The sequence below is a fragment of the Bidens hawaiensis genome, unplaced genomic scaffold (assembly GCF_021521415.1).
Source record: "Bidens hawaiensis isolate Kalapana, Puna unplaced genomic scaffold, B.hawaiensis_p1.1 tig00010424_1, whole genome shotgun sequence".
Lineage (NCBI taxonomy): Eukaryota > Viridiplantae > Streptophyta > Magnoliopsida > Asterales > Asteraceae > Bidens > Bidens hawaiensis.
The window spans coordinates 534,178-549,964 of NW_027491793.1; the positions used below are offsets into that span (position 1 = coordinate 534,178).

At 36.4% G+C, this 15,787-nt stretch overlaps 1 pseudogene across 1 annotated transcript; it reads left to right on the forward strand.

Annotated features, from left to right (window-relative positions):
* Window positions 1-7,156: 7,156 nt before the first annotated feature.
* Window positions 7,157-9,992, forward strand: LOC143535164 (serine hydroxymethyltransferase 4-like; annotated as a pseudogene). Its single transcript, XR_013135667.1, has 4 exons — window positions 7,157-7,864; window positions 8,710-9,100; window positions 9,171-9,272; window positions 9,713-9,992. The product of XR_013135667.1 is annotated as a serine hydroxymethyltransferase 4-like (transcript).
* Window positions 9,993-15,787: the final 5,795 nt, after the last annotated feature.

Below are 15,787 nucleotides of genomic sequence, written 5' to 3' on the forward strand. Positions count from 1 at the left end.
CGATGGACTTGATTCTTGCCCATCACGTAGTGCTATGGGTTCATAAACTCATATTTTTTTATATTTGTTCCTTCAACTTTTATAAATTGACCCGAAAGTTTCAGGATGTTATACGAGTAGCCCGAACTCGAATAATCCAAGGGAAATTAGGTACTCGAAAAAAATATTCTTGAACCCGAGTAAGCCGTCTCGAGAAACCCGAACATACAACCCGAATAACATCCCTAGGTCGATTTAAGATAACACCGTGCCAAGGTCGTGCTCAAGTTCGGAGCGGTAATCTCTCGACTTTTACTTGTTGCATCAAGTTAACTTGTTAAGATATGATCTATAGCTTTGCATCAACCATGCAAAAATTGGAAAATAAAAATAATTAAAAAGAAAAAACAGAGGCTCTTGCTTGCTACTTTACCAAAGTATTTGTACTAGTGTCGTAGCATTCAATGCAAAGGGGCATTTTCTCAAGGTGGAAAAGATGATTTGTCTGTTTCCAAAAGTTTTGGTTAACTACTTAACATTCAATTTAATAGCATCCTTATAAAAGGGTTTACCCAAAGATGATTTGTGCTTAAACTCTTTATAAAATTTTTTATGTTTTATAAAAATTGCCTCATTGCCTTGCCTTCTGTATCAGTGTTCTACATTGTACGCTACTTTTTAATGAAATATATATTCTTATTGAAAAGAAATTGTATGCTTTTTAAAACTAGTTTTAGAATGATCATCCCTTCAAACGTCGATATATTTAATATCTCTTGCGCATATTGGCACTTTTATGACAGCGTGAACTTTAAACTCGCTTAAAAGTTTAGCCGAGACTCTACACGGTTGATCAATGATCAGACAATCGGATTTAATCCCGGGGGAGTAGGGTGCTAGTCTATCAATGGTCGAGTCGTTTGTTGAAACATTTATTTCATGTGGTCATTATAAGTTGCAATTGACATCGACTTTGAGTTCCAATTAAGATAGGTCTAAAATCTTCTAGTAGCTAGATGGTCGTTACATAGTCGTGTACATCAGCCATGGACTATCCATTGTGTTCAGTTTTGAATGAAATTTTATTGAGCCTGAAAAATCAAGCAAATACCGATCCGTACGTAGTTCTTACATCTCAAACTTTTGATTTGTAATATGGACATAAAGAAGAACATATTACTAACACACAAAATCATTTTTTGATAAAATGGGAACACCCCAAATAGCTCCACATGATTAATACTACTAGAAGAATGATGGTTTGAATAGGTCACCCGTTTCAGAGAACATAATGACAATTCAGATACAACATGGGTAGACCAAAGACAAAGAACGGGGTACGGTTCGGTTGGCATGGTTCGAATCATCCACACTATTAAGAATGGTTTGCCTTAACAAGTATCATGAAGCACCCAAACACTGGGGAACACTTGCAACAAAACAATATCAAATAGTTTTAACAATGTGTGTATATCATTTGCAATCTTGGTAAGATGATCATATCACTATACTTCTCTCACTTATTCAATAGACGCATACTGATTCTCACGTTGGAGTTTGGTCATAGCAAGACTCCTGACTCCCTCCCTGTGGCAAGGCTAACCAGGTTTTAGTGTACCTAATTCCTAAAAGAGCATTAGGCCTATTATTATTGTAGCCAAAGTAACTACACAAGTTAATCATTGACTATCTCATAAAGCTACATTGGTGCCGTCTATGCTTGACACAAGAGTTTTCTTAGATTTGATAAAGACCTGGCTACTAGTGGAACTGGTGAGAAAAGCATCGCTGCTAAAAAATAATTTAGAACTATAGAAACTAAAAAATTAGATTTCGTTACTAATAACAAACGAAAAATAAATAATTAAGTTTCAAACTTTCCGGTAATCAGGCCAGGTATCACCTAATACTATACTTGTCCAATACTCGCGAAATTTTTGAAGTTAATACCATACCCGGTCACATACCTATCCTGAATATTTTGGGTTTACTTGTCAGATTAAATTTTATATTCCATCCCTAAGATGTATGAAGTTGCTTAACTTAAAAGATTACAAAAGAACCATTTACTGAATGGGCAGTGGAGTTATTTGGGCTCATCCAGACTACGTGCCTGTACTTTTAAGTTTGGATGTCAATGTTACTCTACCTTCTTTACTTATGAGTTATGACAGTTGAGTGGATGACACATACATGCGAGACTATTGAAAAATTTTAACCCTTTCAAAATGAAGGGAAGTATTGAAACACCTTAGCAAGACAAGTAAAAGTCTTCATCCAGATTCAGAATTGTACCACAAGTTTTAATGAACATGTTAAGAACTAGGAGGTTATCTAACAATTAATTCATTTATTCACACCATTGGGACCATCACCCCGTCATTAGCACTTGGCTATGCCCTCAGCATTATCGTCTGTCACTACCTATCGGTTGTCTCTACCACCATCATCACCGCCTCTATTGCCACCACTAAAGCTCGCTGTCACCACTATCCTCCATTAAAAAAATATAGCGGGTTAATCCGCTATGACCCAAGCCTTTTAGTTCATAACCTGATTCGACAGCCACATACTTAGTACCCAACCCTGTTTATTCAAGTTAAGTGGAATTAGAGGTGCACAAACGAGTTCCAAAGTAAAAACCGGTTCGAGTTAGTCAACACAAAGCCAAAACCGGGTTGAACACAAGCCGGCTAGGTTCAGAAACTGTTTTTTTTCTTTTGTGTAATTCCACCTTGGAATGATGAATTATAATATTATATAATATATTGTTCTCGGTGAATGGAACCAACTTTTGGATGAACTACAACCGTTAGATTAGGCTGAAATGAAATCTGGACCGTTTAAAGTCCAAGAAATCCTTCTAGAAGCAGAGGTTATATTCAGTTACGTAGCAGCGGTTATGTTCCTTCTTCTCCGGCCGATTCCCACGTCTCCTCTCTCCCACGTTTAAGAGCTTCTATTTAACACAGGATGTGCGACCCCCTCAATTTCGTTACCATCTCAATCCCCTTCTCTACCCCTTTTCTCCTGTTTCTTTCTACTCACTTCAATCGAAGAAAAAATAAAAAAACCAAAGCGATTCATGTAGAGTTTGAGCAATTTAAAATTCGATCAAATTGAAAAGTTTTTTACCAGCGGTTGATTCATTATGAAGGTGAAATTTTGCAAATTAAGGATGGAAATTCTGGAATTGAAGATGCCAGAGAGGAGTTTATGATCCCAGGTTAAAATCTCGATATCAGAAATTTCATTGTTTTTCAGCTTAACCATGTTTTCTCCTATTAGATTAACAACTTGACCCCCCATCAATTTGCTTAGTTGGCTTCTTGATTTACTGATTTGGTCATTTGCTTATCGCTTAATAATTCGTAATACTGATTTATGGATACACAATGGTGATGATTACAAATTTAAAGACGGATTGAGTGATTTGTAATCATCGGACTGTTGTTTAAACTCTAATTTTTTTATTTGATGTTATTGTATATTTTCGGATGATATTTTATTCTAATATCCATTTCATGTTGAAATTATTATTTTGTGATGATATGGAAGTTTTATGTGTATAATAATATATGCACACATACATACATCTGGACTCAGGCGTAAACCGGTGGTGATTCCAACAGCAGGTGGAGGTGGTGATGTCAAGGGCGTCTGGAGGGCAGCAATGATGCCTATCGTGGTGGTTGTGCCACCATGTTGTGGCAAAGGTAGCACGGATAGAGGCGGTGCCAAGTGATGTTTGTGTTAGAAGAATTACAATAAAGGTTAGTAATTTGTTATTGTTTTAATAGAATTAAACTTATATTTACATATCTAAAGTTTGTTTCAAATACCATTGAATTGTTTAATAAAAAACGTTTGACTTTCTTTGTCTTAGGAGGCTGAGAGTTTTTAGAGTTTTATAAGGCAAGCCCAAAGTTTTTTGCAATATTTCTTTTGTGTAATGGGATCAAAATTAACCTGGTATTGGGATTAATTTTTCTGTTTTATTAACAGGTGAAACAAGGCTGCTATTGTCAGGACAAGTTTTACCCGTTAAGGGGTCAATATTTTGTTTCATTAAAGCGCAAAACAAGGTTTTTACTAAGGGGCCATATACCCGGCAACAAGTCAACTTTGTTTCATTAACTGGTAAAAGAATTGTTTTTATTATCGGGTCAAATTAAGCCGGTAATGGGTCATCCTTTTTTTATAAACAGATAAAAAATGTGTTTATTACAAAAAATAAAACCCGGTAACAGGTCAACTTTTTTTCTTTTTGATTAACGGTTTAAAAAGAGGCTTTTATTGTCGGGTGTCAATTGAGCCCGGAATTAGGATCAACTTTTAATTCATTAACAGGTCAAAAGGTGCTTTTATAATCTGGTGAAATTGTAAACGGGTTAAGTTTTTTTTTGTCTCATTGATTCAATTTTGCTAACTTAATTGGTCAAAAGAAAGTTTCTACTGACGTGTCTAATATAACCCGTTAGCAGTCAAATGCCCCTTCAGCAACAACAAATGCTTTACTACAGGAAATCAATATGTGTGAGGAATGACTCATTATTTTTGTGTGAAAATGCTATTCTTGGTTTGAAACTTTTTAATGGAATATAACCAAGTATGCCATTTTGGTGAGCTTAACTACAAAGAGCGTGTAACTTCTACAAATTTGCAGGTATTGATGACAAATATGGCAATGAATTGGAGCTAAAGATGCACTTGAGCTGTAGAGGACATGCTTACTGCTACTGGAATGGAGATACAAGTACACACACATCCCTTATGGCATATATTATATATTGTCAATAATAAATAGAAAGCATGCAAATTTGATGTTTATTCCTTAATTTTGTCTGCATAGTCTATAAACTCACTGATTTGTGCATAAGTTTGCTCATATAGAGTTTACATAACTTTTGGGCAATTTAATAGATGATGTACTTCCCAGTCTTCTTACTTTCTTAATGTTAATGTTGCTATTATAATTAAGTTACATCCATGTTCAGGTTTGCGATGGAGCTACATACGTCAACAATGATATGCTAAGAAACCAAAAAGATGAAATGTTGGTGTTTGCATAAAATGATATTTTTCTTTCTCTTGTAAGTTACTTTTTTTTTTCCCAATCTTGTAAAACTTTGTTGGGTGTTCATGTTTTTTTGTTCAAGAAGGTAAATCCATCAAGATGAAATGTTGAAGAATGTAAGTACATATGAAGTATTTGTTAAAGATGTTGAAATGGATCGAAGTGTTACTTTGTGTTTCTTCCAATGAAGTTGGTAATTTTTTTTTTTAATTTTTACACAAATGTTAATTAAGTTATATGATTTTATCTTAAACATTCTTTTTTGTTTAAAATACAAAGAAAGATAGTTTTGTTATTATGACATTAACCTACCCGTCCACCGAACGGGTATAAAACTAGTTATATAAAGTTCTTGTAAATACGTTTTTTATGTAATAACCCAGCTATAATACATAAACCTAATTTTACATGTCATATTCATCTCATGTTAAAGCCTACATGAAAACCACATGAAATACTAATGTACTATATTTATTAAGATCGTCGAGTAGAGAGTTGTTGAGTGGCATAACTGGAATTGCATATAGCCAACCAGACCAAACATTGACTTTATAGTTTATATAATATATTAATATGACTAATATGCTACTGGATTGAGCCAAACACAAGCATCAACAAAAATGCGTCTGAGCTAAAAAGACTATTATACCCTTTTCACCAACCCACCCACCAACCCTTGAGAAAGTATCTCAACAGACTTGGATCGATAAACCAACTAAAACAATGACATCATGGGTCCCTATTTCGCTTCCTAAAAATGTGACAAGTAATCAAGCCCACAAGTTGCTCGATTAGACCCTTGAAATCACAAACATAAAATGTTTGCGGTTTAAGTTTGATTTTGAAGAAGCAGATTCAGATTAAAGTCATTAAATAATTTCACTAATGAAACCATCCTTTAGCCGCTGAATCATATCTTAGTAGATGATGAGATTCATATTTCTTTTTTTATAATAAGGTCATGACTTTAAACGTATACCAAATTAGGCGACTCACTACTTACATTAGCGAAACTAGAACGTTTTGGCTGAAAGTTGTTCTCTTCTCTAATGGCTAAAACCAAATGGTCGGGCTCATATTTTTCTTAAAATACTATAAAAAAATCAACGAATTCCATAGGCCAAAGGTTAGTGACCCCCTTTGAGCCCCGATTTCGCCCTGAATTTTTGACGACACAAATTGATTAACATTCAAGATAGCATATTTAGGGGTGTAAACTATGAGATCCGGTTGATAAAAGCTCGAAAGGAGACAATCTTAAACAAGCTCGAGCCCACATAATTCATAACAAGTTGAGCTAAAATTTGAAATAATAGGCTTGAACCGAGTGTGAGTTTATGAAATTCTAACACCCCAAGCTCGGGCTCGGATCATCTCGGTTACACCCTAAACAAATTTTTTCTTTTAAATGCTAATAATATTAAAAACAAAAAATGAGACAACTCACAAGAACACAAGAGGCCCATATGCACAATCAAGGGAAATAAAACAACAAACCAAAATGCACAGAAACAAAACCCCTGCAAAAGGAAAAATTAACAAAGTTGAATCTGAACTACTTCTCTCACTCCAAGGTTGATCTTTTTCTCCCATGCTTCAGTCATAAAAAAAGATGGTTTTGATTTCATTCATCACTTTGGTCCTTAAAAGGAGTCAGTCATTGAAGATCATATCTTTTGCTCGAAAGGAACCCAACTTAAACAAGCTCAAGGCGTATCTCGGGCCCGCAAGACGTATCACGAGCCAAGCTCAATTTTGAAATATTAGACTCGAACTGGACACGAGCTTCTGAAATTCTAACACACCAATCTCGAATATTACTAGGATCGAGCTCAGATAGATATTATTAGGAGTGTTCTTCCGACTGCATTTTCAAGCTTCGATTTCTTCAATCCAGGACTTTCAAAGGTTGAGGTTTAATTTGGTTTTGGGTTGCAGATAAAAGTGAAGTGGAGCATAAAGCTTTTGTGTCCTTTTAGTGAAGACACAAACTTTAGTGTCTCAGCAAACTAAAGGGCCAAAACCGTCATTTCCAGAACATCCATTTGCCTATTTAAAACCCTCACTCCCACAAGAACTCGTTCCACGCACAACCCACCAACTCCTCCAATCACCACCACCGTCAACCACCATGGATCCCGTCAACGTCTGGGGCAACACCCCTCTTCACACCACCGACCCCGAGATCTTCGACCTCATCGAACACGAGAAACGCCGCCAGTCCCGCGGCATCGAACTCATTGCCTCCGAAAACTTCACCTCCTACGCGGTCATCGAAGCCTTAGGCAGCCCCTTGACCAACAAGTACTCCGAAGGCATGCCCGGCAACCGTTACTACGGCGGCAACGAATTCATCGACCAGATCGAGAACCTCTGCCGCTCACGCGCCTTGCAGGCCTACCGCCTCGACCCCACCAAATGGGTGTCAATGTCCAGCCCTATTCCGGCTCACCCGCCAATTTCGCAGCCTACACTGCCTTACTGAACCCGCATGATCGGATCATGGGTCTGGATCTGCCGTCGGGCGGGCATTTGACGCATGGGTATTATACTTCTGGCGGGAAGAAGATATCAGCGACTTCGATTTACTTCGAGAGCTTGCCGTATAAGGTGAACTCGAGCACGGGGTATATTGATTATGAGAAGATGGAGGAGAAGGCGTTGGATTTTAGGCCCAAGTTGATAGTATGTGGCGGGAGTGCGTACCCGAGGGATTGGGATTATAAGAGGATTAGGGAGATTGCTGATAAGGTTGGGGCCTTGATGCTCTGTGATATGGCTCATATTAGTGGCCTTGTTGCTGCTCAGGTATTTTTATTTAATCAATTAATTGCATTTACTATACCTGCATTTTGTTAAATTGAAATGGGTTATAGAACATGTGATTTGCTGAATTTTTTTTTTTTTTACCAACCATGATGATGATTCACATTTGGGTTTTGAATTTTACATTATTGAGATGATCTGTGTTAGGGGTTTTGAGTTATACATGTTACAGTTCAAATTGACATGATCTACATTAGGGTTTTGAATTTGATACAGATCTATGGATTCAGAGTATGTATGATTTTGAATTTTTATGAAGTAGCTTAAGTTGATATGATGATCTACATTAAGGGTTTAAAATTGATACAGATCTATAGATCTAGAGTATGTAAAGTTTGAACTTCTTGGCAATTTAGTAAGTGTAGTTCAAGATTTCAAGTTGGTATGATCTACATTAAGGTTTTGAAATCGTACTGATCTATAGATCTAGACTATGTAAAGTTTGAATTGTGTTAAGTTACTAACACACGTTAGGGTTTTGGATTTAATGCAGATCTGAATATTGTTTTGAATTTTACATGTTACGGCTTAAAATTGCCATTATTCGCATTAGGGTTTTGAAATTGATACAGATCTATAGCGCCAGAGGATGTACAGTTTGATTTTTTTGTCAATTAACCAGCCATGATTTAATATAGAACATGTTGTTTACAGATTTTGCATGTTAAGTCCAGATTGGCATGATCCACTTTAGTGATTAGGAATTGGTACAGATCTTAGATCTTTAAAATATAAAGTTTGAATTTTTATCAAGTTACTAACCAAGTTCATGATTAGAAAAATTAATATGTTGAATATTGATTAACGGACTTATTTGGGTTTGATAGGAAGCTGCAGATCCGTTTGAGTATTGTGACGTGGTAACCACCACCACTCACAAGAGTCTTAGGGGCCCACGAGTGGGTATGATCTTTTACCGCAAAGGTCCAAAACCGCCAAAGAAGGGTCAACCAGAGGATGCGGTTTATGACTTTGAAGACAAGATCAACTTTGCTGTTTTCCCGGCTCTTCAAGGTGGACCCCACAACCACCAGATCGGGGCGCTAGCGGTTGCTCTAAAACAAGCCATGTCACCTGGGTTCAAGGCCTATGCCAAGCAGGTTAGAGCCAATGCGGTTGCACTTGGTAACTACTTGATGAGCAAAGCCTATAAACTTGTGACTGGTGGAACCGGAAACCATCTTGTTTTGTGGGATCTTCGTCCTCTTGGCTTGACCGGTAAGTGGTTATTGCTCACAGCTCATGGCTCGTGATGGTCATGTGGTTTAAATTTGGATGCTTTTTGCAGGAAACAAGGTAGAGAAGCTTTGTGATCTTGCTAACATTACTGTTAACAAGAATGCTGTGTTTGGTGACAGCAGCGCTTTGGCTCCCGGGGGTGTTCGTATTGGTAAGATTTTGTTTCCCGAATGTCGGCATGCACATATAGAGTGCTGGGCCCAAACTGGGTTGGGATTTGTCAAAGATGGTCTTAGGTTTTTTTTTCCCAAACCGGGTCAGGTTGAAACCAGTTTGGGACTTGGGTTGGGTCGTTCGTGTTGAAATCGGTTTGGGTTGAGTCAAAGATGGTCAAATCAGGTTTTTGTTCAAACGGGTTTGGGTTGGGTCAATGATGGTCAAATTGGTTTCAAACCGGGTTAAGTAGTTCACTTCGGATTTGGCTTGTTTCAAACCAATTTCAGCCCAACAGTTTGGTATGGTTCCATATCGGTTACCAAATTGTGTTTGGTTCTCAACCCTGTTTTCTTTCGCACCTCTATCGCTTCTCTCTATTTTATGTGTGTTGGGAATGGTGTTTTTTTGAATGAATTGAATGTGTGTTTTGATCAGGTACACTCGCAATGACATCAAGGGGTTTGGTTGAGAAAGATTTTGAACAAATTGGCGAGTTTCTACACCGCGCTATTCAAATCACTCTCTAAGCATCCAGAAGGAATTTGGGAAATTGTTGAAGGATTTCAACAAGGGTTTGGTTAATAACAAGGAAATTGAACAACTTAAGGCTGATGTCGAGAATTTTTCTGGCTCGTTTGACATGCCCGGGTTCTCATTGGCAGACATGAAGTACAAGGATTAAGGTTTTGTGATATGTTGCTTGTGTTACTAGTAACATTTTCCGGGGCTTTTGATGATTGAGATGAGAGTTTCTTTAAAGATTGTATGATTTGGTTGGAAGATAATAAGATAGCTCACTTATGTTTGATTTCCACATATAGATTGTTTTTGGTTTCTGTTTTTTGTAGTTGAACTTTAATATGTTGATGCCGTACATGTTGTCTTTTTATGTTGTGGTTTATTGGTGGTTGACCTTAGGCCACGTTTGGAGAATCTAAGTTTATGTTACTTGTTTACATGGGCTCCTATGTTTGGACTTACAATATTTTAAAAAAGTCAAGACACTAGCTAGACAAAATGAGTTTAACTAGAAAAATACCCAAGTTACAAGGTATAAATATATAAGTTGGAGAGCAACACCATCATTCCATTTACAAGATATTAAATTTGATCTATATTTTGTTCAATTAGGCTTTAAAATCACCAAACTGGAGAGTGTAGAGCATCGCTAGTTTCTGTCATTACTCATTAACCAACCGTGAGGAAAGTTTTAACAAATTGAAGAAAGTTTGGCCGATTATAGGGAGTCGAGAGAGAAAGCTTGCTTTAGTTGCACCAACCATCTCAAGATATTTGTCGAGTAGGCAATCAAAGAAGAGGTGATCTCCCTCTTCATCTAACTCGCAGAAGGGCATGCCGAGGAAGAGACCACAATACCATGAACCAAAATTAGTAGATACACGGTTTCGTGGATCCCATTTTGATTCTCATCAAGAACATTCACCAGATTTACATTTGCAAGGATCTTGACCAAACTAAAACAGACTAAAAGTTTACAACATCATGGTTTCCACGGGGAAGCTTCCTCATGATCCCTCCTCTCCCTGTTCCTGAGTACATAGGGGGGCGTTCACCGCCGGCTTCTATGCCACATCATCATCCTGACCCTGTTTTCACACCCTGAACTCTTAAGAATGCTCCTGCTAGATATGTAAATCTAGGAAACGTGAACTACTAGAACATTAAAATATACATGTATAGAAAAGTAGATTGATGGGTTAGTGGTTAGACAATGGCATAAAGAGAGATCATAAACCAAATCAAAGCGTAAGTATTCCAGTCATAACTCATAGGTCGCACAAGCAAATATATAAACTAACTTGGAAACAGTCATAGAATTAATTATCCATAACACATATGACATGACATACCAAGAAAAAGGCACTTCAAACTTCACCTCTCCATATTTTCTAAAATGCAACTTAGTACTCATTGAGTCATTAATGTCATCATCAGTATGTTTGTGAACTTACTCATTAACTAGTTTTAAACCCGACCGGTGAACAGGTGTTTAATGTTATATTAACATTAGTATTGTTGATTTTTAAAATTTTGAAATTTTCTTGTTCAAGTTTTATACCCGGTCCATGTGTTTAATGTTATATTAACATTAGTGTTGTTTATTTTAAAACTTTGAAGTTTTCTTGTTCAGCATATACATAGACATGTGTTAGAACCTGCATATTTTGGTTATCTTTTTTAGAACATGACATGCATGCTAAATTAAGACATACTATATTTTTATTTGGTTTTTTGATTAAAGATGTTTCTTTTTAACACACGCTTTATTAAATAAGATTTAAGTTCCAATCGGTGGGTAACTCCACAAAAGTAATAAATCTGTTTAACATAAACAAGGGGCAACTTTATATAATTGAAATAAAGAAAAAGTTAAAAAGAGAAAAAAGTTATGAGTAATCTAATTAGTACAATGGTTGAAGTTTGCTATTATTCTGTAATGTTGACTTTTTTTTATATACAAACATGATGTATAACAATAATAAAACTTTTTGACATAATATGTTCAGGTCAACCCAACATGGCCCGTTTTGACCTGCCCTATTTTAACAAAACCCACCTCGCCTCACAATTTGTCCCCCTCTTAACCAATGTTTTAAAAACCGGTTCATACCTGCCGGTCAAACCGGTTATACCGGATTTTGATAACGCAGCCGATATTTAGAGGCCGGTATTTTTGGGCTATTTGTTAGAACATCATATCGCCGGTTTTTGTAAAAAATACCGGTTTAAACCGGAAAACCGGTTTAAAACCCAAGAAATTTTTGATATTTTTTGTGGCCCATGTTTTCTAAAAATTACTTTTATCCTAGCGGATAATATTTATACGAGTAAACATAGTAAACGACGACTCGTTAATCAACCAATTTTGTACCCTGCAAATCCAATGTTGGATACTTTACATCTTTTGTAATTGATAAGTTCGTATACAAAGTGTAAACTTCCTACTTGACTCGATCATTGTTCATATGTGATATTTATTAATGTACTTTTGAGTTATTTTTTTAAGTTGAAGTTGTATTTATTTTGAATTACATAGTAAACTACTCAACCCGGTTAAACCTCTGGGTACATCCCGGTTCAACCGGTTATACCATTTTTGAACCAAATCCGGTACGACAAAAATGCCGGTTTTTAAAACGTTGCTCTTAACTGATATGATGATGCTGTAAACATCAGTTTCCCTACAAATATCCTGATTATTAGCTTCAAGCCAAGAAATCCTTCCCTTTAATACCTGAATTTAAACACTAGATTGTAATGATTTATAACCGTGTCTAATAAATTATTACACATGTTAATAGAAATACCTGTAATTCAACCAGGGAACCACCACCACGAGCACAAAGTTCCGCCTGCAAACACTCCAATTGTTCATTTTTTGCATTTCACTTGACATTGGATAGCTGCAATTCATGGGTTTATTTTGAATGTTCCTCCGGCTACTAGCATACTTTAACACGTTCAAGTTTTCTCAACATTATATCAACAAGACTCACAAGCTGGGGTAAACTTATTATTAAATTAATTATGTAAAATATAATAATTTTATAACAAAATAGTACAATTTGGATATAAGAGTTACCAATTATAGGAGTCTTGTTTTCACCAAGTGATCCTATCATTTTAGTAAAATGAGTTTAGCCGTTAATATTATCGAATCACATGAAAATGCTCATCAGCACCTTATTTTCGCTTCTTTTCATCACCAAGGGCACTAATGATATTTCCAAGTGCAAGATGATGGTAGTTAAAATATGAACCCCTATATTAACACACTCTAAAAGAATTTAAAAAAAAAAATAACATGTTCGTGTTATTAGAATTAGGCCTAATTAACACAGCTACTAATCACTATGATCTAACATAAATCACAATCACTTGTTCACCTAACATAAGTATTATCTATATAGCTATGTCCAGCAACAAACATAAAAGCAAGATCTAGCCTTTAGACACTAAACATAACTGAAAATGGATTTCTAACATAATTTTGTCTCAATTCAATACAACCAACTTATATGTATGCTTGCCCAAGTAAGGGCACTGAAGGGAAGCTAAGGTAAATTAAGAACTTAAAAATAACATCATCAAAAAAAAAAAAAAAATGGTAAAAAAAGTAAAATAAAGTAATAAAAAGAAAAGGCTTATGAAATTAAGAGTGGATAACAGAAGTAGCAATACTCGTTATCTCAATGCTTGTGGCATGAGGATTATACCTTTGGAAATAGACATGAGAGCGAAAAAAAAAATTTACAATTTTTTTCCTTTTGAATATTCAAAATTATGGAATTGGTCCTTTCTGAAAATCAGTTTCACTCTTTATCCTTTATATGCATATTTACCTCGGTTTTAGTCCTTTACACTAACGGGTGTTAAGGTTTTCAATTAAATCACCTCATGTGCATTGCACATGAGGCCATTTTAGTCTTTTTTATCTTTAAAAATCTATTAGTGTAATTAATTAATTTTTATAACTTGGTCAAATCAATTTAGAAGGATCATTTGTATAATTATTAATAAGTGAGACCCACCTTTAAACCACTCTATCTTTTTCTGCCTCATCTGCAACCAACCATTACCTCCCTGTCGATCTCTACTAAACCATATCTTCATCTCCAGCTTCCCACCTTAAATCTTGCAATTCAGACATATTTTTCACTTCTTCTCAACAAATTTTTGAAAACCCTAATCATTTGTTTTGGTCAAAAATTAACAATAGTGATTTCGTAACCAAATTAGTAAATCGGGACTAGGTGCTTGTAAAGATGGCTTGAATACAGAGATTTGTTGCGAGGAAAAAACCTATTATCCTGAGAATAACAAGAAAAAAACCCCGGTGGTGAAAACTATCACCACCGGTTTATTAATAATAAAGGTGATTACAAGTGTGGAGCTTAAACTTTGATCGTGATTACAGAGAATGCAAGTACTAGTAAGTTCTCGAGTGCTAGAGTGTGTGCCATGATCAATGTTTTGGAGCTCGATTTATAATAAACAAAGTCTAACAACTATTGCCTAAATTTAAGAAATGTGAGACCAAATCCGATTAGCCGTTGATTATTCAATCCCCCACGTTTTCCTTATCAGCCACGCTCCAATAACAGCAAGTGCGAGTCTTCGGGAGATCATTGCAACAGTCTTTGACCTGGTAAACAAGGAAAGTAGCTGACAATGTGTTAGTTATATAATGTAATTAGGATACCTGTCGCCTTTGGAGGATATCGTATCCTAGATTAGTCTGAATACTGTTTGCTGAGGATACTGAAAATCCGAGCTCTAACAATTGTCCCCAAATTTTAACAGTTGTAGATATGGTTTACAGCTGTGAAATTTTTGAATTTTGAATTTTTAATCTTCGCATGCATGGTGGATTGATGATGCACGTGTCACCCGTCCGTCCTTTGAGTAAACCCTAGGCGGTTCTTATAACCACTTGGATAAATAACATTTACAGTCACTTGTTCTTCCATCCAGGTAATCTTTTCTTACTTTCTTTCCTTTATCTTCTGGAAATTATGAGTCCGAAGCTTTGTGATTTTGGTATTGAAGATTTCATTTCCCAAAATCTTCTTGCCAATCCCGTGGATGAGATATGCACGTTTAATAACAATGATATTGCAAGCTTACAGTCCCGAGGCTGTTTCCCCCTGGGAGCTGTATTCCGACCTTTTGATCCGGCCGTCTTGTCCGACCTTGTCTCTAAGACCTGGGTTTGCTTTCCATTTTTTCTGTTTAAAATCGGCTTTTCCTATCCATTTCTTGCTTTTACTACCGAGTTCTTTATCAGGACCGGTCTTAGTTTTCCCCAGACCATGCCCATGGTTTGGAGGACCTTGTTTGTACTGGAGAGACTAATCGTCGATCATGCTCTGGATCTTACCCTCTCGAAGCTTTTCTCCGTCTATGACCTTCGTAGCCACGGCTCCTCAAGATACCTTCTCAAAACCAGATCTGGTCGAAACCCACTAGTTTTGAAAAACACCCAAAACAATGACTAATGGAAGAAGCAATTCTTCTTTGTTAGGAGAGACTCGCTTCCGAACCCCAAAACCTCCCATACCTTTGGGTGACCAAAAGTAGGATACGTTGTTTTGAAATTGTATGTTGTTATTCTTGTGACTGATATGCTTTTATCTTGTCTTATTGCAGCCTTGAAGTTCTTTGAAATCGCTCCTCCTAGCAAAGAAACTGAGAGCAAGCTAAATTCTTTCTACCTCATAGACGAGGAAGAGAGGATTTTTCATCCTAAGCCGATTTCTCAAGAACCTTTTCCCTCAGAGGAATCTGATATGTCTGGTAAGAAGTAATAGCATGTTAGCAATAATAGTTAGGAAATTAAGGATACTGAACTTTGATTTAACAGGCAAATCTATTGCCGCTTTTGGTCTTGACGATATTGAGAACATGGTATCCACCCGCAGCTCTGTCAAAAAGGAGGTTGCCTCCAGCTTCTTTCCTCGTCCGGATAGCAATCGATCAAAGAGTTCT